Source organism: Centropristis striata, chromosome 20 (assembly GCF_030273125.1).
Source record: "Centropristis striata isolate RG_2023a ecotype Rhode Island chromosome 20, C.striata_1.0, whole genome shotgun sequence".
Lineage (NCBI taxonomy): Eukaryota > Metazoa > Chordata > Actinopteri > Perciformes > Serranidae > Centropristis > Centropristis striata.
This window is the reverse complement of record NC_081536.1, coordinates 29,164,274-29,190,174: the sequence shown is the minus strand read 5'-3', so window position 1 is coordinate 29,190,174 and position 25,901 is coordinate 29,164,274.

The following is a 25,901-nucleotide window of genomic DNA, read 5'->3' as shown; positions in this document are numbered from 1 at the left end:
GGAAATCATTTCCACATAAATAAAATGCTTTAATTTAGCAAGAAACAGTTTTGTTGAGTGAACAAAATGTAAATATGTCGGGTCAACATGATGTATTTGCGTTACTGTTACTTAATTACCAGGGGTCAGTCCAACTAGATTTATAAGGGTAATTGTAACATACTAATGTAATTTTCTTGGGCCATTTAAACGTGTATGACATTATTAAGAGACTTTATTTAATAGGGTAGTTACAACTACTTTTTAAAATAGTGAAGTACATGAATTAATTGTGCTGAGCCAACAAAAAAGTTAGGTTGAAGTGGTTTAGCCTAAAAGATCTTCCTGTAAGTCGCTTTGGATAAAAGCGTCTGCTAAATGACTAAATGTAAAAGATTACCTTTATCATATGAAAATGAACATAATAGTAATTATTCAGGAAATAAATATTATATTCAGCAATTGAATTAGGTTGTTTTAACATAAGTATTCTAGTAAATTTTAAAGTGTTGCATTTTATGCTAAAACTAGATGTTTTAAAACTGTTCAACCACAAAACATCATTTTATTTAGTAGAAGCTACATGTTAGACTAAGGAGAAGGTAACAGACACCCAGTTTGCTTTTTTTGAGTGTAATAAACCTTCAAACTAGCCTGACTCACTGGATGTTATAAGCCTGACATTGGTGGCGTCTCTCACACTGAATTCTCCTCCACTTCCGCTATCTCTGTTATCTATTTTGTGAGGTCCCCATCATAGCATCTGGGGATTACAGAAGATCATTGTCAGTTTAATGAAATACCAATAACCCAGAGCACTTTCTTTCCCTCAGTGCAGAATGCTAATGTGTCCAACCGGACCCTTCTCCAGCACTAACACAGCTCTAACTCCACCTGACCACATTACATGTCAAAGTCTCAGCTATACGTGAAGTAACATGCCTACACCAATGCACACAGGGCGTCTTTGTCTGAATGTTGACTGATGTCTCAAATCCAAGGGAAAATGACGTATAAAGATATAATTTTCTTGTGAAATCATGAAACACACGTTTCTTCCTACTGTGTGATTCACACAAACGGAAATAGCCAAATGGGCAGGACAGGCATCTATTAGAGTGCAACCATGAGATTTCTATATTTACTAAAAACATCTAAATTACACCTTTTATCCTTCTGCCTGACACCTATGATCATCTGATAAGTTTTGTCTGACAATTTGACTGACATGAAAAATGGTTCTCATTTTCCTCTGGCCCTGCTCCACATATCTGAGTCAAAGAAAGGCTCTGTTGAAAAAAATTCTGTTTCTCTGTTAGTAGTGCCTCTGAGGGATGACATCTGCTACCTGCAAACCCCACTGAGCCCGACTACGTGACTTTAACACTGGTGTGACACGGTGTAAAAAGGACATAAAAACAGAATCAGAGTTTAGACCTACAAAGAGAAAAGTATAGCAGTTTGAACTGCCTGGGTAGGTTTAGGGGTTAGAGGAAGGGTAAGGATTAGACCAAAAACAAAAACTGAGCAAGGTTAAAACTGAAGAATTGTAAAGATCCATCCAGATGTTTGTACAGGAAGCAAAATACACCTCATATTTAGACTATGCTGCCATTTTCTTGCTGACATACTAGTAATGATTGACAATGATTTTAAAAGGCAGATGTAATGTTCAGGGCAGGAGGGGGGGAGTGGACTTTCACCCAGGAGAATGGGGTCACATGTTTTTAATCCATTAAGGCCTAAAACGCCTGTAAAAAATGCCTGTATAACCTCTGGGCAATTTTAAAATAAGCCCTTAAAACCTGAAGTTTTTCTGGAAATCCAACAGAAGCGTCAACGCTTCCTACTAAATAATAGATTTTTCAGCCTGTGTAGCAGATAGAAATTAAATTCCAAAAGTATTTGAGAGCTTATAGCTGTTATATCTGAGCTCCCTCCGCTATAGTCGTCTTCCGCCATGATTTCAGTTCTGGAAAAGTCCCATGATGCATTGCGACATTCCCATTGTATCCGTTTTTAGTCATTTTGTGTCTGTTTTTGGTCATTTTGTGTCTTTTTTTAGTCATTTTTTTTTTTTTTTTAGACATGTGTCTTTTTGTGTCTTTTTTTAGTCATTTTGTGTCTTTTTTTTAGACATGTTGTGTCTTTTTGTGTCTTTTTTAGTCATTTTGTGTCTTTTTTGGTGATGATTTCTAAGTTCTGGAAAAGTCCCATGTTGCATTGCGCCATTCCCATTGTATCTGTTTTTAGTCACTTTGTGTCTTTTTGTGTCTGTTTTTGGTCATTTTGTGTCTTTTTTTAGTCATTTTGTGTCTTTTTTTTAGACATGTTGTGTCTTTTTGTGTCTTTTTTAGTCATTTTGTGTCTTTTTTGGTGATGATTTCAAAGTTCTGGAAAAGTCCCATGTTGCATTGTAACACTCCCACATGTATTCTGATGCATTTCATTGGCCAAGAGACCAAAAATAGGTGGAAAAAACTACAAATACTACAAAATGACATATCGGCTTTGCTGGTTTTAATAGTAGAAATGTGGTAATGCTTTCCAGGCTTTAAAGTAACTTACATTTGTATCGTAACTTCTGTGGCTCAGGTCATCTTCGTAACTACTTCACTTCCGGCATTTACCTACATTTATTTACTGTTCAAACTGTCTTTTATAACTCCTAACGTGATTAAATTCACCAAAACGGCAGCCTTTTTTACAACCGCAGGCCGCGTATATATGTATAATGCACTCTTATATGGTCGATTTTGACAAATAAATTGACAATAAAAGGCTCATATGTGTAATTATGGGTGGTATTGACAAACAGGCTAGTCTCTAGTTTGGGTTGGAGATCTTGTTGTTTAGTTTCTGCAACTGAAACTGCATCAGTTATAAAAGAAACATGATGTGACCTTACTGCTACCCTTACCTGATGACAGGCAGGTGGCTTTTAAGAAGTTAAATAGTGGTCAATTACCTTTGTACCACTTCCAATTATGGTGCAAATTATTGCATTGGGTTTGCATAAGAAAAAATCCAGGAGTCTCATATCAGGGCGAGAAACTTTTTTGTCCAATTATTTCTGTTTAACACTTTCTTATTAATGTCAGAGAAATTATAATACTACCAATCCACTTAATTAGCGTCTACAGTCATCACTATTGTCACAATTCAGGTGGTCTGTGGTGATAATGTTTAGTTTGAGCTAATGTTGCCCTGTCAGGTATTACTGAGAGTCTAATTGGACAGCAGCGGGGGGAGAGACAGCTAAATGAGCTAATCTTAGTCCTATTCAGTTTTATGTGAACTAAACATCTGCAATAAAATGTCATTATTATTAAAAAATGGAACTGTATTGAATGTTTTCTTATCTCATTAGTCCCAGTGCGCGCAAAATAACTTTAATATTCATGTTTACTTTTTTCATTTTGAAAGGATCCACTGAGACTTCTATGCCTGACCTTTAGTGCACCTATTCTCAACCTTGGGGTCGGGACCCCAATTGGGGTCGCGAGATGGTTTCTAGGGGTCGCCAAATCATTTTGAAAGTCAGCTGTGTCTCCACTGTGTTAAAGTGTTGATGTGTTAATGTGTTTTTGGTCACTTCGGTCATTTTGTGTTTGTTTTTTGGTCATTTTGTGTCTTTTTTTTATCATTTTGTGTCTTTTTTTGATCATTTTGTGGGGGGTTTTTAGTCATTTTGTGGGTTTTTTTAAATTTTATTTTGTTTCTTTTTTGGGTCATTTTGTGTCTTTTTTGGTCAATTTGTGTCTTTTTTTGGTCATTTTGTGTCTTTTTTGGTCATTTTGTGTCTTTTTTTGATCATTTTGTGTCTTTTTTGGTCATTTTGTGTCTTTTTTTGATCATTTTGTGGGGTTTTTTGTTATTTTGTTTCTTTTTTGGGTCATTTTTGGTCATTTTGTGTCTTTTCTGGTCATTTTGTGTTTTTTTTGTCATTCTGTGTCATTTTTGATCATTTTATGGTCAATTTTTGCAATTTTGGTTCATTTTGTTTCCTTTTTTTGGTAATTTCGTGTCTTTTTTTGGTCATTTTGTTTCTTTTTTGGGTAATCTGAACTGTGGGTGTGAGATTCTGTTCAGTGAGCGGGGGTCATGGACAACATGCATGTTAAATTGGGGGTCGCGACTCAAAAAGGTTGAGAACTACTGCTTTAGTGTACCCGTTTTGTTCTTACATGGTTATTAAAATGGTTACATCTCCAATGTTTACTCCAGTTCTCCCCCTTTTTCCACTTTGAGGGACGCAATGGGATTTACTTCTCAATCAGGAAATATAGTTTGTTTATATTCACGTTTCCTATGGGCATATTAAAATAAAACAAGCAGCAGGAAAGAAAAAAAGGGACAAACACTCGTAACAAAGACAAAACACAGTATAATTAAACTATATAATAACTTTATAGACTGCTGTTACTTGCATGCAAGACTAGCACCACCACCCAAAAAAGTTTAATTTACATTCTTCTTATTATCATCACCTAAAATGTTGGCCACAAATGATGCCGTGACCAAAAAGAAAACCTCTTTAATGTCACTTAAGAATTTGCATGTTAATAAAAAAATGCATATTAAGGGGTTGCAGAGAATAATCTTACCAGGACTGTGACTTTAAACTAAGCAGAGTGAAAACAGACATTCTGCATAGTTCATCATGACAACTTTCAAGGCATTTTTTCTGTGATCATATTTTCCAGAATGCAATTTGTCATTCTCTCATCCCCCTCTGTGGTTTGGTTTTTAACGTGGCATTTTTTGACACATTCAGTTTATATGGCTTTGATCCAGTGTTTGTGTTTAGTGTGACAACAGACAGATCCTGCTGTGGTCAGATATGGGTGTTAAGGGATTGTCTGAGCCCTGAAGTGTGCTTAACCTGTGTCTGTTGTAATCATGGTAATTTGTGTTCCTGTCAAATGTGCAAATGTGATCTCTCTCAATGTAAATCTCCCCCCCGATGAGTCCCGTCCAGTCCCAGCGCATGTTGTGTTAAAACAAGTTGGTGCAAATTAAATACTTTATAGTCAAGGTACAACAATGGCAGGCATCCTGCCAGTACTGACTTCAGACCCAGTGAGAACTCAAATTATCATGTGCCTGTACCAAAGCACAAATGGACTTCTAACAGTAAACAACCATTGTTCATTTTGCTGCATGAAATATACAACAAAAAAATTAAGGTGGAATAGAGAGAATTTGTCAACAAAAGCTATCAACTCGGCAGAGGGTTTTAAAAGTTTCAACACTGAGGTTAACCCATTTAGGCCTAAAACGCCTGTAAATGTTGTAGAGTTACTTTCATCTTATTCACCTGCATTTTATCACATCACATTTTGTGAATCAGTAGTGAGGTGTGTGCATGCACATCTCACTACTGATTCACAAAATTGAGTTTTTTTGTGTTACTTTTAACTGTATATAACCTGTCGACTGTAACAGGTGACAGGTTATATAGTGGAGCAACTTATTTCCCCTGGTGCAACCTTGCAGCTTTTTCCAGCAATCATAACTATTCTCCTTAAGATGTTACCTCCACCTGCTTCCAGACAACTGGTTCTATCCTTTTCTTGCAAGGTTGTACATGCAGCTGCAGCCTGGAACACCATGTTAGCATCTGTCACACAGAGGAAACCTATAGTCCACATGATCAGTTTCTGCTGAGCATAGATAGCTGCAGAATACTTTTTTCTGCATAGGAGTAAGATACTCAGTTGGAAATATTGTTTTCATTGTCTGATGTTTTCGAATATTGAAAAACAATTTTGCCCAAATGGCTTTTTTTTGTCCGGCGACTATGATTTGTGTTTATGTGTCTATGAGCTGTGTGCTTTGGTTGTATGTCAATGTTTCTTTCATTTGTGCATTTGAACTACCTGCTCTGGTCTGTACAGCACTTTGGACAACATGGGTTGTTTTTTTGAGCTTTATACATAAATTTGATTTGATAACATAAGGATGACTGATATCACATGTTCGCTTGATAGTTATTTCTGTGTCATGGGAACATGAACAGTTTATGAGCTATTTAAGAACTAGAAAGGAAACATAAATCTGACCATTTTGCCCACTGGTTCCTTCCCCACAATCCCCAACAGAATGAGTTAGCTGCTTGATTTCGAACTAATCTCAGCATGATGTGGTCTCAAATGCGATCCCTCACACACACACACACACACACACACACACATGCACACACACTATGACTAACACGGGGCACACGTGTCCACAGCCTTCATGATGGCTAGTGCATAAAAGACTTGCACCTCCTAACTGTGTGTGGGTAATTTTCATCAAAAAGTGAAATAATTATGTATGTGAAGGGTAACAAATGAGCCTATATGTGAGGCATGACTTAATAACTAGCCAGAGGTGTACAATAGGTGCTGAAGCGACACCAGTTGTGCTGTTCAGTGCTGTTGGGTAGTTGTTGCCATGAACACACACACACACACACTCTAAGAAAAGATTCAGGAGGTTAGTTAGTATGACTTAAAAACATGAGCTTTTTCAGCATAAAAAATGCAATTTGTTACATGTCCATTGTTTTATTAAGTTGATCACTTATTTCAAGAAGTTGATCAAAATTAAAAATGAAGAAAGATGTCTTAACTCAGAAATATATTGATTTTGGATAAGCATTTTTGCCTTCACTTAACAGGGAAAAGTATTAAGGTAGTGAAACTTAATATTGTCTTATAATATGTCTGACTTAAGTGAAATAAGTTACTTATACTCAATAAAATTGAGGTAACAATCTGCATGGACTTTGCTGAGTGGAAAGAAAGTAAAATAAAGGAGTTTTAGCAACTTATATAGAGTAATTTGACCACTAATTAACACATATTAACACTAAAACGTTAATATAAAAATTGACTTGGTTCAACATAATGAAGCTTGTAGAGGACAAAACAAATCATGTTGGTTGTACTGGACTATTTAAGTTAGTCCAGCTATAAAAGTCTCAAGGGAAATACTCAATAATGTCTTAGTTGGAATTATTTAAAAAAGATAAATGCAAATTGTTACAACAATTTTTTTGAGTTGAGACAGCATCATTTTTTTAGAGTGCAGGCACATGGCAGCAGTTAGAGATTTACAGAATCTGTCCTACACATGATGTAAAGGAGTTCTGTTGTTAATGTGCCCCGGAAGGACAGTTGGATAAAAGCTGGCTTATGAGGAAAAAGAAGAAGAATGCATCCCAAATGACTGTTTAAACTTCAAACAGACGCACACAGATGAGTGCTGAGAGGCAGAGGAAGAGAGCAGCAGCTATCCAGGAAACATCAAGGCTGATGTGTGAGAGAGAGTGGCTACATGTGTGGGCACATCAGGTGTGAAGTGTGGGCACGGGTTCGTATGAACGTCACAGTGTACCGTTTGTTAATTAGCACCACACACACACACACACACACACACACACACACACACACAACTTTTATTTATCCCTCCTGCCTGCGGCGCTACATACACCCTCACATGTTCGTGAACAAAGATTCACATAGATTTGTTGTGACACATGCTGTGATATTCTCTCTTAATGCTCACAGCATTTCTCTCCATTTCTGGCTCCCAAGGACAATTAGTCAGCCTTCACGTCCGGTGGATGCCGGTCCTAAAGGATGCCGGTCCTAACGGATGCAAAGACAGGAAGCGTTTGAAGTGGATCCTGTCCGCTCTCCAACCCTTCCTTTACATGGTGGTATAGCCTAATGTCCTGTGGCAATGGATCACTCTCTTTCAGCTTAGTAGACTTCCTATGAGCATATTATATGCATGTCTGTGTGCTTATAAAAAGTTAATGCAGCACTAATCAATATTTCAGAATTAACAATGAATGACATGATTAGATGTGGCTTTGCATGGATTTTTTGTCTCTTCCTGCTCTTGTTTCTTGTCTGTTTTACCTCAACATCCGTTTCTACAGCAACAAACTTTAATAAACCCACTGTGTGCAACAAGTGGCTCGCATGCTTTCAGACAGCAAACTGTCACACAAAACATGGTGGCAACTCCCAGCTACCTACACTGTAAAAAATAAAAAATAAAACAATTATTGTCCTGTATTATTTTGCACACATTGACATTAAGTACAAATGCCATAAAAAAGTAAATTACCTTTATCATTACACTATCCATAAAATGGAAGTTGAAATCTGTCAATTAATAAAATAGGACATTGGAGATTTTTTACAGTATTATCCAATTGCTTAATGATGAATTCTATGTAAAATACAAAAAATACACATCATATTGCTGAATGTAAAATAAAGGCAGCTTTCTATTTTTTACAGTAAAACTTTTTTAAAAGATGTATAAAAAATATATTTTTATATATATAAATATTATTGTTTTAAAACATTTCACTCATGTGCACAGCGTTTATACCCAATTATCATCCTGGGCTAGCCTGGCTAACACCAGACTTATCACAAAGGAGGTGTGGTTTACGATCCTCCGGAGCTGTATATTGGGCGCTTAGAATGTCTATCAAAAGCGTCTGTAGGTAGCTCTTAGCCAATCGTATCAGTTGTACCAGATGACGTATGTAGAGCGACAGAATTGATGCTTACATCTATGGTTTACATAGCCAGACTAGCCCATCTCTACTTTGAGGCTAAAATGCTCAATTCTGCTTCTGCAACGTTTTTCTGCAGCATGTTTACATTCAGCCACACACATCAACTGATTTTATGGGCAATAAACAAGCTGCTGCGGGTCTCGGTAGCGGGGCTAGTAGCGGGGCTAGTAGCGGGGCTGATATCGGCGCTAGTAGCGGGGCTAGTAGTGGCACTAGTTGGTAGATTAGTAGATTAGACTTTTCCCAAATCCTGTCGAAAGCAAGGCTACCGAGTCTGCCGAGTCTGCTGAGTAGTACGTGTCATCAACTTGCCGTCCCTCGCCGTTCTGTGATTGGATCCCTAAAACAGGGCTAAGAAACAGCCCTGGTTGCCAGACTGCCTGGAGGTTCAAAATGAAATTCCAGCACGCAAGGCAGTATGGGTATACCCAGGCTAATCCTGGGCCACAGTTTGGGGAAAAATAATAAAATGAGTAAGCGTTTGCTGGCTCTGAGAGGCTAAAGGAATTTGAGAGGTGCTAACAATGGCGACCATTGATATTCAAATTTATAATAAAGGTGACCTATGCAGTCTACAAAAGAGGACCTCAAAAGACCTGTACTTGAGGCAGAGGAGACAGGAAAACCTTTTCAAACTGCTATAGCTCTCCCATCACTGAATGGCCATTCTTCATCGTTTGACCAGACATTTATCACCCTGGACTGTAGTGTGTAAAATGTTGTTCTGATGGGCTAATAAAAGGACCCTGATTAGTTCAATGGATCCCACTCTAAGGGCTATTCACATCTAGAACAATGCAAGATAACTAGAAAACTGTAATGATGCATTGTTGCTTGAGCATTCGTATTACAGTGTTTTCTGTTCTGCAGTGAGTAGTGACACTTCTTTCTTAGAACTCTACATGTGACTGACAGCAAAAATGTGCACTGGCTTGTTCCCAGTTAAAAATGGCAAATGATTTGCATTGCACACTCCTTAGAGTTTAGGAATGAGAGGCAATCCAACAAACTAGGTCCTATAGGGGCATCAGGCATGATTGTCAACTAAAGTTTGCACTGAGGATACTGCATTTCTGTTTTGCATGGGAAAAGTGTATGGAAAAAACACTAGACTCCCACTCCAGACACAGGCAGTTTCAAAACCAGTTCAGACATGATGTGGCTTTGGCATCAGTACTCTGACACCAAGATGCTTTACGGTTGAATCTCCACGATTTAGCAAGTAAAAGCCACAAAGTGGATTAAACCTGAATATTTCACTGTTTCTGGCTGAATTTGGCCGCTACTTAGTTTGATTAAAGCAGCGGCGCGTAATTCACCATGCAGATGTATTCTGTGATTTTTTTATTTTACAGTGCAGTACAATAACAGTTATTTATTAATAAAAATAAAGGATAATAGCAGACTGTCTGTCCCTGTTAACACAATGAAGAAATGTATAACTTTATGAATGGCATAGCTATATATACTTTGCACATAGTATATCATCATCTGACGCATATATATGAATTAACAATTAATAACTTTAGCTGACTGAGACGGCATCAATTGACTTAACTGGTAATGTATCAAGATGATGTTTATTATCTTTGAGCTAAATATTCTGGCATTTGTTTCTGCATATGTTTTGCTTGACTTTGACCACAAGTTTTGTAAGTTATGTGATAACAAATATTCAGTGTAAACTGAAAATACTTATTTATTTAAATACATATTGCACCGCCAGCGTCGCTGGTGGATGTCGATGACGTAGTATCCTTCAAATTCAGCCGTTTGAGGATCCTTCCTTTACGTTGGGATACAGCTGCTGACTTCCTACAAGAGGAAGAAAAACACGCTGTAATGGTTATTATTTAGTTTAACATAGGTTTTTCACTTTAAAAGAGGAAAAAAAGACTGTAAAAGTGGCTGGTTGTGGGTTTTGCACTCTACCCAACACCGCTGCCTCGCTAGGTTGATTGGTGAAAGAGCAGTGTTCATCAAGAGAGTGGAGATGAAGATCTGCAGCGATAGTTTCACCATCTGTCCTACTTTTTTCTGTTAGAGGAGACATCAGAGTGATCATTTATTTGTTTATGTTGTTAACTAGTTTGTTTCAATGTGTTTTCAGTGTCATTTTATTTATTTTTTTTACAGATTTTGCACATTTTAATGTTTATTAAAGTTGTGACAGACGCCCACCCTTTTTGTACAAGAATGTGAAAACAATGCTCTAATGACAAACTTTGCACAGGTAGTCAAAGTCAGAGAAAAAACAATTTTTTGAGTAGAGAACATTAAAACATTAGAGGTGTGTGGTCTTGTTTCAAAAACCCACCACAAGGTCTGCTTTTACTTATTTTCTTGTTTTAAGGAAACGTGGGTGACGTGGAATTGGAGATCAACAGCATCCTTGAAGTACTAGCAGGTGTTCTCAACATAAAGAGAGATATACCAATTACTAAAGGCTTATTTATTGTATACATGCAAAATACGAAAGTCTAATCTGCTGATATGTGCACTAGCCAGATGTGTATTTGCAAACAATTACTGTATGTGCCAGCAGCAACTAGAACATCTGGTGATATTTATGTGTGCAACGTGGCAGGGGTCAACTTATGTAGTTTGTTAAATGATGCATGTATTGATTCAACCACTTGCTTGGACAAAGCAGCGTGATTATTATTCACAAACAGGGGGAATAATCTTCTGAAGTATATAAATCTGACAAAATAAATATACCCTGTGGTCTTCACACCTTCTGGGTTGTAAAACAGGTTTTTTTTTGGTCTCACCATTGGAGTAATGAACATGATGCATCGCAGAGACATCTGTCTCGGCATGCTCTTCAAAACCTGTGAGGTCAGAAATGTCTGTCGTCGTGACAACCCTCCGTCTTCTACACTTATAGTAGCTGCCCCCTCCTTCCTCTGCATCTCTGTGTCACTCACCTATTCACCAGCCTGCCTGGGTGAAGAGCCGCAGCGGCTGCTGAGTGAAATGATAATGAAGACAGGCTAAGAGTCCCCTCTCTCTCCCATATATACTCACTCTTACACTCATTCACTCTCTCTCTCCTTCGACTACCCCCAGCCCCCCAGCCCCCACCACCTTTTCTCGGTAAATCTGTCCAAACACTCCAGCTGTAACCTTCGGCCGCTCAAGAACAATGACTCAATCTGTATACATGAATCTCTTATTGTTACCGAGAAATCAAATCATTCTACTGGTTGCTGACAGCAAAATTGCCACCTTGAATTCCACACACACACACACACACACACACACACACACACACACAGACAAGGACACACACAAATGCATTTTCCTCTGCACTGGCCTCCTCCGCAATTCTTTCACTCCCTCGATTCTTCTTCTTCGCCTCTCACCAGCTATTCAGGTAATAATTTTTAATAAAGGCTTATCAAGGAGCAGACAGTGCTACTGTAATGTAGCCCACTCACCTGCTTGTGTCTCACATTAATATGTTTGAATTTTCCAAGGTCAAATGACTCATACAGCTGACAAACTGACAAACACACCAGCATACTGAAAGGCAACCATGACAACCAAATACCTATCATTATGTCCCATAATGCCAAACAGAATTTCATTTATTTTCTACACAAAAACTTCCTCACAGTCCATCTAACTCACACATGTACAACGCTGAGCTTTTCCAAGGACACAGACAGGATTGCAAAACACAGAATTTAGAGTTTTGTTTTCCCTTTGAAGACAAATACAAAGACATTTGGTGAAAGATAAGTGCATGTCTGAAGGAGCTGCTGGCAGTTTTGATATGTCGGTCTCATCTCTAATAAGTGGCTGAATCACTTATCATTTGATAGTGATCCTACAAGAGCTACTGACATCTGAGTAGACCTTTATAGATGTTTAATGGTAAATGTATTGCACTTATATAGCACCTTCCTATCACAGACAAAGCACTTTGCAACTGGCCTCTCATTCACCTATTCACACACACACATACATACACATTCACACACTAATGGTGACATAGCTGCCATGAGATTAGTGGACGAGCTGCCCTTTCTACCTCAGCCACAGACGCTCCAAATGAATATCATTAGATTCTTATCCCTTCTAATCAATAAATGCAAGTGCATTACCCATACAGTACTGACGTACAATATGTTTTCATGAGTGCAGACACACCCGAGCTTTACTGACACGGGCGGGGTTTCAATTCTCGATACCATTAAAGGAGCAGACCAGAGTCTCATTTCCAGGTCGTCAAATATGGACGCTTTGGGTCAGTGTGCCGTCACGGGTCACCGATCCAAAACATTCGTATTTCACAACCTGGGATTGGGACTCCAATCACATACTGCCCTTTGAGAATTAATACAGAGCTACACAGCAAATTGAGAGGAGTTGAATTCTTGGTGTTAAAATACACATACACTAGTAGAGTTAATTATACTCTGGATAGAGTCAATCCATTATAATTAAATCTCAGTCGATAAATAGTTGTTGTCAAAACTGAGTGAAAAAGGACGCTAAATCAAAGCTGTAAGTGTAAATGTTTAAATATTAACTCCGAACTCCTTACTCTTAACTCTGATCCTGTATTTCACACCTCAAGTGTTCTTTTTGGCGTTAAAATTTAACGCCAAAAAGAGTCATATTTACACTAACTTAGTGTAACACTGTGTAACAGGTACACTCAAAAAAGTGTTAAATTAACACTTTGAGGTGTGGACCCATATAGACACTTTAAAAGTGTTAATATCAACTCTTACAGTGTTAATTTGGGTATGCTGATTTTACTGTGTACAGTCTCTGTATGTCCATTTCCCGTCGCTAGAAATGCCCCAAATAAAACGACACAGATTTATTTTCATGGACCATGTGGTTTGTTCTCGAGCTACGACTGTATTCTTGTACACTATATTTCCTAAAATAGAATATGTCACTGCATTTAAATCATCTGCTGCTTTTCTTTTACATTGCAGAGAGAATAACTATTGTCCGACTATCTGTTTCTATCAGCAAACATCTGCTTACATCTCATGCCTGATGTTGCATCGTCAATATGTAATGTCATCTTATATTCTTATGCGGGCGCCATATGCCCATTTCATGTACCTATAGTAGGCTTATGTAGGCTTTTATTAGTGATTATATTTTAGATTTACAATTTAATAGGTGATTTATTGTATTAAGATTTATTCAGGTAATTATAGCTAATTATTATATTAACTCTATTAATGGTTATTTTCTTATTTGGAGTTTAATATAATTCATGATTTACCTCCACAAATAGGTGTTCCACTTTAGACAATGTCAATTCCTCAGGCCAAGTAATGCTTTTCTGAAATTAGGTGACTGTAGCTTTAATGGCGCCATAACAGACCGTGTATATTACTATTTGGATGGCACTAGAGGTTAGGAGACGTGTCAGGAAGAGATAGCATGGAGAATCAGAAAAGATGGATTTATAATGTTTATTCATGTCCGTTGGAAGATACATTTTTTATTGTATCGAGGAACACATGTCAGCCACAGACTCATAGACTTACACCGCGTTCCAAATTATTACGCAAATTGTATTTAAGTGTCATAAAGATTACATGTTTTGTTTTTCAATTAAACTCATGGATGGTATTGTGTCTCAGGGCTCTTTGGATCACTGAAATCAATCTCAGACACCTGTGATAATTAGTTTGCCAGGTAAGCCCAATTAAGGAAAAACTACTTAAGAAGGGCGTTCCACATTATTAAGCAGATGACCATTTCCAAGCAATATGGGAAAGAAAAAGGATCTCTCTGCTGCCGAAAAGCGTGAAATAGTTCAATGCCTTGGACAAGGTATGAAAACCTTAGATATTTCACGAAAACTTAATCGTGATCATCGTACTGTTAAGAGATTTGTGGCTGATTAAGAGCACACATCGGTTTGTGCAGATAAAGGCACAATGAGGAAGGTTTCTGCCAGACAAAAACATCGGATTAAGAGAACAGCTGCTAAAATGCCATTACAAAGTAGCAAAAAGATATTTGAAGCTGCTGGTGCCTCTGGAGTCCCACGAACATCAAGGTGTAGCATCCTCCAGAGGCTTGCAGTTATGCGTTATTCTATCAGTTATTCTATTCGGCCACCCCTAACCAATGCTCACAAGCAGAAACGGCTGCAGTGGGCCCAGAAATACATGAAGACTAATTGTCAAACAGTCTTGTTCACTGATGAGTGCCATGCAACCCTGGATGGTCCAGATGGATAGAGTGGTGGATGGTTGGTGGACGGCCACCATGTCCCAACAAGGCTATGACGTCAGCAAGGAGGTGGCGAGGCATGTTTTGGGCCGAATCATGGGGAGAGAGCTGGTCGGCCCCTTTAGGGTCCCTGAAGGTGTGAAAATAACCTCTGTAAAGTATATGGAGTTTCTGACTGACCACTTTCTCCCATGGTAAAAAAAGAAGAACCGTGTTTTCCGTAACAAAATCATCTTCCTGCATGACAATGCACCATCTCATGCTGCAGGGAATCCCTCTGCATCATTGGCTGCTATGGGCATAAAAGGAGAGAAACTCATGGTGTGGCCCCCATCCTCCCCTGACCTCAACCCTATTGAGAACCTTTGGAGCATCCTCAAGTGAAAGATCTATGAGGGTGGGAGGCAGTTCACATCCAAACAGCAGCTCTGGGAGGCTATTCTGACATCCTGCAAAGAAATTCAAGCAGAAACTCTTCAAACACTCACAAGGTCAATGGATGCAAGAATTGTGAAGCTGCTATCAAATAAGGGCTCCTATGTTAAAATGTAACTTGACCTGTTAAGATGATTTTGATTGAAATAGCTTTTGATTTCAGTAAATATGACCTCCGAACGCTGGAAAATCCAAAAATGAGCAGTTTCAGTTCTTAAAAACCTATAAAATGTTATAAAACTCTGCCGTGCGTAATAATGTGGAACAGTGCATTTTAAGTTTTTTATTTTTGAAAAAATACTGTTATCATTGGGAGGTTTGTCCAATCACATTAGAATTAAGTAAACTAACGGTTGATGACTTATATTATGCTGACTGTCATTTGCATCGACTATTTAGGAAAATCGGAGAAAAAACTCAGTTGCATAATAATTTGGAACACAGTGTAGAAGAGTTCATTGGAAAACCCTCCAGCTTTTGACGGCGTATTTACAGTAAGCATTATTTCTGATTATGCCTTTTAGTCTGTTCTCAGTTTCAACCTTTTCTAGTCAATAAACCTGGAGCCAAGATATATTCAGCACATATAGGGCATCACAATTTTATCATAAGATTTAATGCTCAGGGACCACAGGGGTCATTGCATCGCAATTGTTTCTGTGGATGTTGTTGTCTTTCAGTGAGCTTTAACCAATAAGTATCATACTGGGGTTTACTGCAGTGCTTGCGGTCACCACTGAGAGAAAGTCCAATGTTAAAAGCAGCTGATTCATTCACTAGTGACTCAGTATACTCAGCATAAGGGCCATTTACACACTGAATGCCTTGACTCTTCACAGGATTCATGTGTTTCTATAGGCCCTTTCATAGCACCGTTTCATGCTGCGGCATTTATGGCTCTGTAACGTTTCGCCTGCACAAAGGTTATAATAGTTTTGGATTTTTCATTAGTTGTAATTTCGTTTGTCAATCCTCGTTTTCAAATTCAGTTAGTTTTAATGTGTTTTTAGAGTGAGTTTGATAGTTTTAATTAGTTTTATTTTTTGGAAAATGCTTAGTTTTAGTTTAGTTTTTATCATTAGTTTTAGTGTTAGTTTTAGTTTATTTGTTGGGTGCCAGATTATAAAAAGTCCCAATAAATGTTGTCTTTATTTCCTTTGTCTGATCCACCTCATCTCCAATAACTTTATTAAGTCATAAAACCAGATAGATGAAATAGATTTCATATCAACCAAAAAGGATTACATAATAAAAAAAGTTGACAAAGACAAAAACGAAGGACATTTTCACTATAATTTTTGTTAGTTTTAGTTAGTTTTGTAACCACAAAATACAGTTTCAGTTAACTGAAACTTTAAAAAAAAAAAATCCTGTTTTTATTTTTATTTCAGTTAACGAAAATGTTTTTTCAATTCTATTTTTCGTTGTTTTGTTAGTTTTCGTTAACTATAATAACCTTGGCCTGCACTATGAAAGCACCAGAAGCGGGATGCTGGGACCAATTTTACGGCTTCAGAGGTCGCCACAGTGGCGGAAAATTGGTGAAACTGTTGAAAGCAGGACCACCATGAATTGGCCTTCGGCAAGGCGCAATATTTGACGTCGCCAGGAACCCTAACGCACGCCTCCTACTTGACCCGACAGTCATCGAATAGTCAGCAGCTGCACAACAACTACAGCCGTGGTCACTATGCACAGCATCCGCCGCTTATTGTAAACAATCCGCCATGCAAGGTTATTATAGTTAACAAAAACTAACGAAATAATGAAAACTAGGATTGAAAAAACATTTTCGTTAACTGAAATAAAAATAAAAACGAGAGTTTTTAAAAAAAATTATAACTAACTGAAATTGTATTTTGTGGTTACAAAACTAACTAAAACTAACTAGAAGTATCGTGAAAATGTCCTTCATTTTTGTCAACTTTTTTCATTCTGACTTAATAAACTTATTGGGGCTAAGATGGATACGACAAGGGAAATAAAGGCAACATTTATTGTGACTTTTTTTAACCTGGCACCCAACAAATACCCCATTACAAAAAAACTAAGCATTTTCCAAAAAAATTAAAACGAGTTAAAACTAGCATACACGCTCTAAAAATGAATTAAAACGAACTGAATTTGAAAACAAAAATTGACAACAAAATTAAAACGACAACTAATGAAAAATCCAAAACTATTATAACCTTGCCGCCATGCTAACTGTACACAAAGTGTCCACCGCTGACCAGAAACAAACCAGTATCACTAACATCGCATTGCATTGAGTGTCTGGTCGCTAAGTGAACACATCCTCCTACAACACATACACACTGTACTGCTACAGAGCTAACTGTTAGCCTGTTAGCACATACACAGTGTACTGCTACAGAGCTAACTGTTAGACTGTTAGCACTGTGCTACTGTGCAGCACTGCTGCTGCTCTGTTGCATGTAACTATCGTCTCCTCCAACCTCGTTTCACAGGATCACTATGAATACCCTAAGGCAGGGATGGCCACATACGGCCTGCACCATCAATTGAAGTGGCCCTCAGTACAACTAAATGCATTTGAGCATGAAATCTTAAAAGTGCAGTGTAAAAATGCACAAAATGACTTCTTGCAATTAATGTTGGTCTGCTGTTCTTGCACTGATAAAAAAGAAATCACAGTAAGTCAGGGGTCTCAAACTCAAATTACCTGGGGGCCGCTGGAGGCAGTATCAAAATGACCAAAAAAATAAATTACAAAAAAAAAGACACAAAATGACAGAAAAAACCAAATTGCTTAAAAAATACACAAAATGACCAAAAAAAGACACAAAATTATTTTAAAAAGACACAGAATTACCAAAAAAGACACAAAAATATTAAAAAAAGACACAAAATGATTTTAAAAAGTCACACAATTACTAAAAAAAAGACACACAATTATTCTAAAAACTCACACAATTACCAAAAAAAGTGATTAAAAGGACCTTCCACACACAACACGGTTCTGCTGTTCTTGCACTGAAAAATAGAAATCACAGTAAGTGGTTATTTTTTATTAGCTTCAAACCTTTTGTATTCCTATTTATACTGTTATACATGCATTTGAGCATGAAATTTGTTAAGTCACTACACTGTTAACATATTTAAAATTGCAGTTTCATCATATCTGGTTAAGTGCCCGCTCCTATATGTGGCCCTGTGGTAGTGTCCATGAAAAACTGTGGCCCCCTCCAGCATTTAAGTTGCCCATCCCTGCTCTAAGACCAAAATCCGTCACAGATCTTTCCATTTGCAGGATCGCACTAAGAAACGTCCTTATGTTGAACAAAACAGACGATGTGATTAAAATAATGCCAAACTACAGTGAGGACAAATATGTGTGGTACCAGCTGCTCCGGTGGAATATGATAACCTGACCCTGTCTGTGCATCACTGTTTACAGTAGTGAAGCCTATTTCATGAAGTGTTTCTGTTATGAGCCAGTCGTTCCTGAGGCTATGGTGTTCCCTGAGCAGCACACAGAGCCATCATCCTCCTTACAGTGTACAGCTCAGCATGTTGCAGCCTGCAGAACATAAGGAAGATCAAATGTCACATATAAAAGTCACAACATGTCTGAGCTGCAGAACGTCCCATAGTGGCCGCTGCTGCTGCGGCGCTCCTGCAGGGCTGAGCTGGGGTCAGGGCCAAACAGCTCCCTGTGAGCTCATGTGATCTGTGTTCATGTTGCGTGCTCTGACAGATGATCGCTGTTTGCACACATACAGCAGAGGTCAGCTGTAATCACACTGACTAATACACTGAATATCTGGAGAATGTAATTGTGATATGTTTTCTTTTCTTTTTGGATTGTGTATTCCACTGACTAATGCAAAAGCGAGTTGAATCACTTAATGGTAGGTTCAAAAAAACAATTATTGTGTTGGAGTTGTTTTGTTTTTCAAATAAAAGACTTAATAAGCTGCATATATCTCCTCGGGCGTGTTGTTCAGAGTTAAAGAGCTCTGATTGCAAAAGCTTATTTGTTGTCTTTTTTCTGCACTTGTAGATGTGTAACAAGAGATTTGTGTGCAGATCTGCAGATAGTTTTGATGTTGAAGGCTCCAAAAATAGCTCATGATGTTGAGTAAAATCTGTAATCAACTTGGAAAATTGTGTTCTGTGTAGGCATACAAATGATCATCTCTTAAATTACCCGTAAATATGCATTTCAAGGTAAGAAAGTAAAGTAATAAAGGATCATTAACTGTAGAAACTGCATTGAGGGGCTACATATAAGAAAAAGATAACATCTCAGTAAGAGATTTCGTTTGATTGTTTTTTTTTTAATCTTCATTTAATCTAAATGAAATATGTTGAGACGCAGGAATTTAATCACTTTACTTGTCTGGGGAAGACAAACAGTGGATGAAACATAAAGTTATAGATATTAATCCTCTGGGGTCTGGGGGGATAACGTGGCTTTTTTTCAAAGCGCCGTAACAAAAAACGAGGTCACGTGGAGCGCTGCTGTCGACTTCACTCCAAAAAACAGACTTGAAACTTTCTCCAGTTTTTTGTTTGATGTTCCGAGGTCATGTAAAACCAAAGATATGATCCTTTTAATTTGATAGGACAAAAATACTTATTCAAGTGTAAAAGTAGGATGGGACGAGGCAGGCGTGGCATTTTGTAAAAATGGAAATATGGGGTCTAATCATCTCACACTGTTCCTATAAATAAACGAACCTGGTCTCACAGGAATCCGTGAAAAAGCCACGGATTCGCTTAACTCAAAATCCGTGGAATAGCCACAGTGTCACTCAAATTTCCGTGAAACTGACACGGATTTCGCTACAATGCAAGTTAATGACAGTCATATCCCGTGGCTATTCCATGGATATTTTTTCCTATTGGTTTGTTCCAAGTCACGTGACTTTCAAGGTCCCGGCGGTCAGAACAAAAAACATGGTGGACAGTTCTCTAATTTTTAGTGAAAAAAATCAATATTTTGACTTAGTTTAGACTTAGTTACTAAATATTCACTCAGTGAATGTACATAATCACTTTGTATGTTGGAATAGCCACGGGATATGACTGTCATTAACTTGCATTGTAGCGAAATCCGTGTCAGTTTCACAGAAATTTTAGTGATTCCGTGGCTATTCCACGGATTTTAAATTAAGCAAATCCGTGGCTATTTCACGGATTCTTGTGAGACCATGTTGAAATAAACATGTGTTTATGGTATTTTTTATGTATAGTTTTATTATATTTGAATTTAACCTTTATATGTTCATATTTGTAACCTATGTTTACATTTTCAGGTCTGAAACAGTTCATTGAGCATATTTGTGGTTTTCATTGTCATAAATAGTAACATGCTATTTCAGATTTCATGATTTTTGTGTATTTTCGGGCTCAATATGTTAATAAAGTGGGTTAAAGTGAAAAAATAATAGTCAGATCATGTTGAAGTTGTGCTGAGAAAATACCAAATACCAAACATGAGAATAGTAAATATTATGTGGTATATAAAGGGCAAATAGGCTCAAACCCCAGAGGGTTAAGTGTAAAGTTCAGTTCTTAATGTTCACTGTCTAGTGCAGGGATGGACAACAGGAGGCCCGGGGGCCACATACGGCCTGCACCCTCACTTGAAGTGGCCCTCAGTACAACTAATGCATTTGAGCATGAAATCTGAAAAGTGCAGTGTAAAAATGCACAAAATGACTTCTTGCAATTAATGTTGGTCTGCTGTTCTTGCACTGATAAAAAAAGAAATCACAGTAAGTGGTTATCTTTTATTTGCTTCAAACCTTTTGTATTCCTATTCATACTGTTAAACATGCATTTGAGCATGAAATATGTTAAGTTACTGCACTGTAAACATATTTAAAATTGCAGTTTCATCATATCTGGTTAAGTGCCCGGTCCTATATGTGGCCCTGTGGTAGTGTCCATGCATTTAAGTTGCCCATCCCTGCTCTAGTGCTAGAAGACTGGTTTTAAAGTGGATAAAACAATGTATTAAAAGAAAAGAGAAAGGAGCACAGAGAGTTTGAGGGAAGAGAGAGCGAGTTGTGAAGTGACTTGCTGCACATCTGTCTAATGGCTGGAACTGTGTGACTCTGTGTAAACGGCTGGATGTGTCTGACAGCTGATTTAAAGGCTGGGCTGTAGTAAATGAAGCAAGGCACTAATGGTCCTCCCTGCCACAGCTTTAATGGACATACCTGCAGAGCACCGGGCACAGAGCAAGAGCCTGCCAACAGGCCGGGCGGGGAGGCAGCGATGGCAGGGACAGAGGACACAATCAAATAACAGAGAAAAAAGTGATTGAGAGGCGCCGATGTGAAGAAAAGAACAGTGGTTTGTCCTGCGGCTGTCGTCCTCTTTGCAGAGTATGCCAACGCATAGAGGGAAGTCCATCACAGGACAAACAGGAGAATAATGTCAAAGATTAGTTTCACTGAGCTCAGCACTTATCTAGTTACCTCACTCTCATTCTGTCTCCCTTCAGTCAGCCCCTCCCCCTCCCCCCCGCTCCCTGATCACCAGTGACCTCTAGGAAAACATTTTCAGCACCCAGGAGGATTTTCCTTTGACAGAAACCATTAATCCTCAGTCAGAAATTTAATTCAAGTCAACTCTCTGAGTCTTACCTTCAGCAGTAGGTGGCTTTCCCGGATGGATTTAATTAATGATTACTAATTAAGGTTTGATTACTCCTAATTGCACGAGCTGGTCTGGTTTTCTTGCAACCACAAAAAGTATTTTCTTTTAGCAGTTACTTTGGAAATGTCTAGTTAAAGCTGTGATCGTAAGGGCAAGGACATCTAGTGCTTGTAGGATTGTATGTACAATTGTATTTTTAATATTTTATGATATTTTTCTATTGCTGTCGAACATTTTATTTATTCTTTTGTATCTTATATATTTTTTTGCTAAGTTTCCTTTTCTACTTGTTTTGTGAAGCTCTTGCAGTCTGAGAAGGGCAACACAACAACAAGTGTTCACACTGCAAAAACCAACTGACAAAAAATAAGAAATAAATAACTAGAATCAAGCGAATACATGCTCGAAATAAGTAAAATTATCTGCCAGTGCAGTAAGTAAACTTTTCTTTGCAAGAATTCTTTAAATAAGTAAAAATATCTTGGCACTGGAAAAACCAATAATGTCTTATAATATATAAAATATATCATATACTTATTTTGAGCAATTGTGGCTTAAAAAAGGCCAACTGTAGTGACATTTAAATAAGCCAGCAATGCTTGAAACGAGCATGTTTTGGTGGTAGAAAATGCTTTTGAAATATCATTCAAACTACATGCAACTAAAACTCTCAATTGGAACCAATATTTTAGGTAACAGCTCACCAAATTCAACGGTTGAATAGCTTAAAAAGCATAAAAAAAGCTGACAATGTAAATCCTAAAAACAAGTCTTTAAACAATAAGATAATTAAATAAGCACATAAAGCTATGGTTAGTAGGCAAATTATACTTAATATAACAATATAGTTAACCCATAAGAACCCATGGTGACACCCTTGTAACAAACACTTTAAATCTTCTAGAATCTAAGAATAAACCCATTTAACACTTCTAACCCATTAATAGGGTGCCCTGTGTTGCATTTAACTTCTTCTGACCATATTTCCTGTCACAATTTTGATATATGTTATGGAGATGCAACAAAAAGGCAAATGGTTATTTATGTTTTTATTATTATTCATTTGTTACATAAAAACAAAACAGAAAAATAATTTGTTGTTAAACAGCATTATTAATGTCACAAGTTTTATATATGTTGTGGAGATGCAAAGAAAAAGTCAAATTTATGTTTCTGTAGGCAGAAAATGTGTCTAGTTTATTTATTTTAAAATAAATAACATAAATACCATAAATACCATAAACGCCCAATGTAACATATATATGTCACATCACAGATCTTTGACATTTAGGAATAGTATTTTTTTAAAACATCATAAATGTGTTCTATGTGGTCCACTTGGTCTGTGGTATATCCCCCATAATGTTCCTTTAAACATATTTTGGTCTGGGTTCTTATGGGTTAAGATACTATATAGATATAAGAAGAAAATACTTGGTAAGCTTCATGTTTTTTGCAGTGCACTGGAAAGTGATAATTCTGCACATCACGTTTGACAGGTCTAAGCTGCAGGCTAGCTGGCTACAGCTCCATTTCCATCCTTGGTTTCGTCTGTGTAGAATTTGCTAATGATGCCCAGTGTTTGTTTGTCTCCAGCTTTGTTTTGTAGCCCAAAGTCCAACATTCAAAGGATTCTGTGGACGTTCTACTTCCGCTTTTATGCCTCTGAGGCCCGTTGGACTGTTTAGATGGCTTTTGCTAATTACAATTCAACTGCTGTCTCCCTGCCTGTCTGCTTGGCTTGTGCTCAGCTGCGTTCATGTATGAGTTGTTTATGTGCATGTGATTGTGTGTGCACGCCACCATGCCCTCACAGGACCCTGACCCTCCTCAGACACTCCCATCATTCAAGTTCATTTGCAGGCAGCAGCCAGTGACTTTCCTGATGGGAAGTTGTGAATTCATGAGATATATGACACGGAGCACTATCACTGCACTCTTCCAGCAGTGAAATAACTTTCAATGAAGTTCCCCTCAAGGTAACTTACCCTCACAATGTCAAGATCAAAGTTATTAAAAATGAACAGGAATAAACAGGGGGCACTGTAAGAAAATAAAGCCCTTTATGTTTAGCGTTTTTGCACATGTGGAATTCTAAAAAAAAAAAAAAAAAATGTAAATCCTGTGTCCTTTATGAAACCAATTTTTTTTTAAAGTTATGTTCACATGTTAACTTCCATTTTGGTGCCTTAACACTTTTTTTTTAATCAGCAACCATCCCAATTTTTCACGTGTTCATAAGTTTTTATAACATGTCATACAAACTGTTGGGGGTTGGGGGAGGTTATGTGTAAAGTTAGATGCTCCTTTGTTTGGCTGCTTCTAATTTCATGGCAATCAGGGGCCATGTCCCTGTTGGCCAAGAGGTCCCCCTATTGGTGAATGTGCAAGGATGACAAGGTCCACTGTTTGATAGGTTTTTAAGTGCACACACACACACACACACAAAAAAAAGGGATACCGACTCATTTTTATATTTCTAATTCCCACGGACAAATGTCATTACTTCCCTCTTTTACATTTACTTTTTACATTTTACATCTTCTATAGAGTGAACGATTACAGAAGCAAGAACAAGGACTTTGGATTAATGAGGGAAGAGAATCTAAAGCTGTGGTGTTATTTAAATATCCATTTTGCCTTGCTGAGACGTATTAAAGCCTTTGAAAAGGTTTGCTACCTCCATATTTCCCATGTGGTGTCAGAGTGCTTGCTCATGTGTGAACACAGGGTGTGTGCGATGTGTGTTATTCTCTGTCAGTGTGGTTGTAGTGTGCTGACAAAGTTAGCAGCCATAAATAATGCATTCAGCCATCTTGACTAATTAATGTGCAAAATGCTCCTCTCCTTGCTACCTTTAGAACTGCTGTATGTTAACACAGTTCAGATTCCGCTCAAGAGTTAAGGCTTTACTCATAAAACCCTTTTTAACAAAGACCCAAGGTAAATAAACAGTCAGCCTGTCACACTGACTGCTGGCGGCTCAGCAGGCCTGCAGATGGAAATGGGAGAAAATAAGAATTATTTCTGTAGAAGGGTACTCAAAGCACATCATTGGCCTTGTTATATTGAGTTAAGAAGAGGATCTGTCCCAGGCTTTCAACCATCCACAATTGGTGTCCTGCACTCGCTGAATATATTCATTCCCTTAGTCTTCGTTGGTATTTATTTTCACCTAACACTTCAGCCCCTCATTGAGCCAGACTCCGCTCCGCTCTGCAGAGACTGACAGGGGAAGAGGAAGGAGATGAGAAGTGGGAGGTTTCTGAAGTGCGACTGTCATTAGCAGCAACACAGGGAACAAGGGAACAAGTCATCTCAGAAATCTCAGAATTGCTGTACTGCCTACGACACAGGACATTTTTGTCATATTCACATGTAACCCTGTCCTCTACAAATTAAGTTTAGACAGTGCGAGATTGTTTACCGACACTGTAGTGACAATCGTTATTGCCATCTGCGTTTAAAAGGCATCACTTTATTTTTGAGTAAATTTAGTGTTATATTTATGCAGCATGGAGGTGAGAAGGGCGATAAATATCAGTAGGGCTGTTTCCACTACCGGGTAATACCCGGGCAATACCCGGAATGAGGCGGGTCTCACTAATTTAAATACGAACAATCCGGAGACGGCTTTTGTCAGGACTTTTTTAGTCCCTGTAGAAGAGCAGGGTCTTTTTTCTCCCCTGAAAACAGCCTGGTTGCTGATTGGATAGATCGCTAAGCAGGATGTGACGTAGTACTCTACATTTCAAGAACACGCACCATTTGTAAAAGTCGATTACAGTGTTCCCAACTTAGCGACTATGTTGCTAAATTTAGTGACTTTTCAGCCCCCCTTAGCGACTGTTTTTCAAGAAATGACTGGAGACAAATCCAGCGACTCCTTCTTACTCTTCTTAACGAGCCGCTAACGAGCCGGAGACCGGCTGGTTAAGAAGAGCCGCTGTTAGCGGCAGTTAGCTACAGTTAGCTCTGTAGCAGTACAGTGTGTATGTGCTGCTGCTGCAGGAGGTGTTCACTTAGCGATCTCCAGACACTCTGT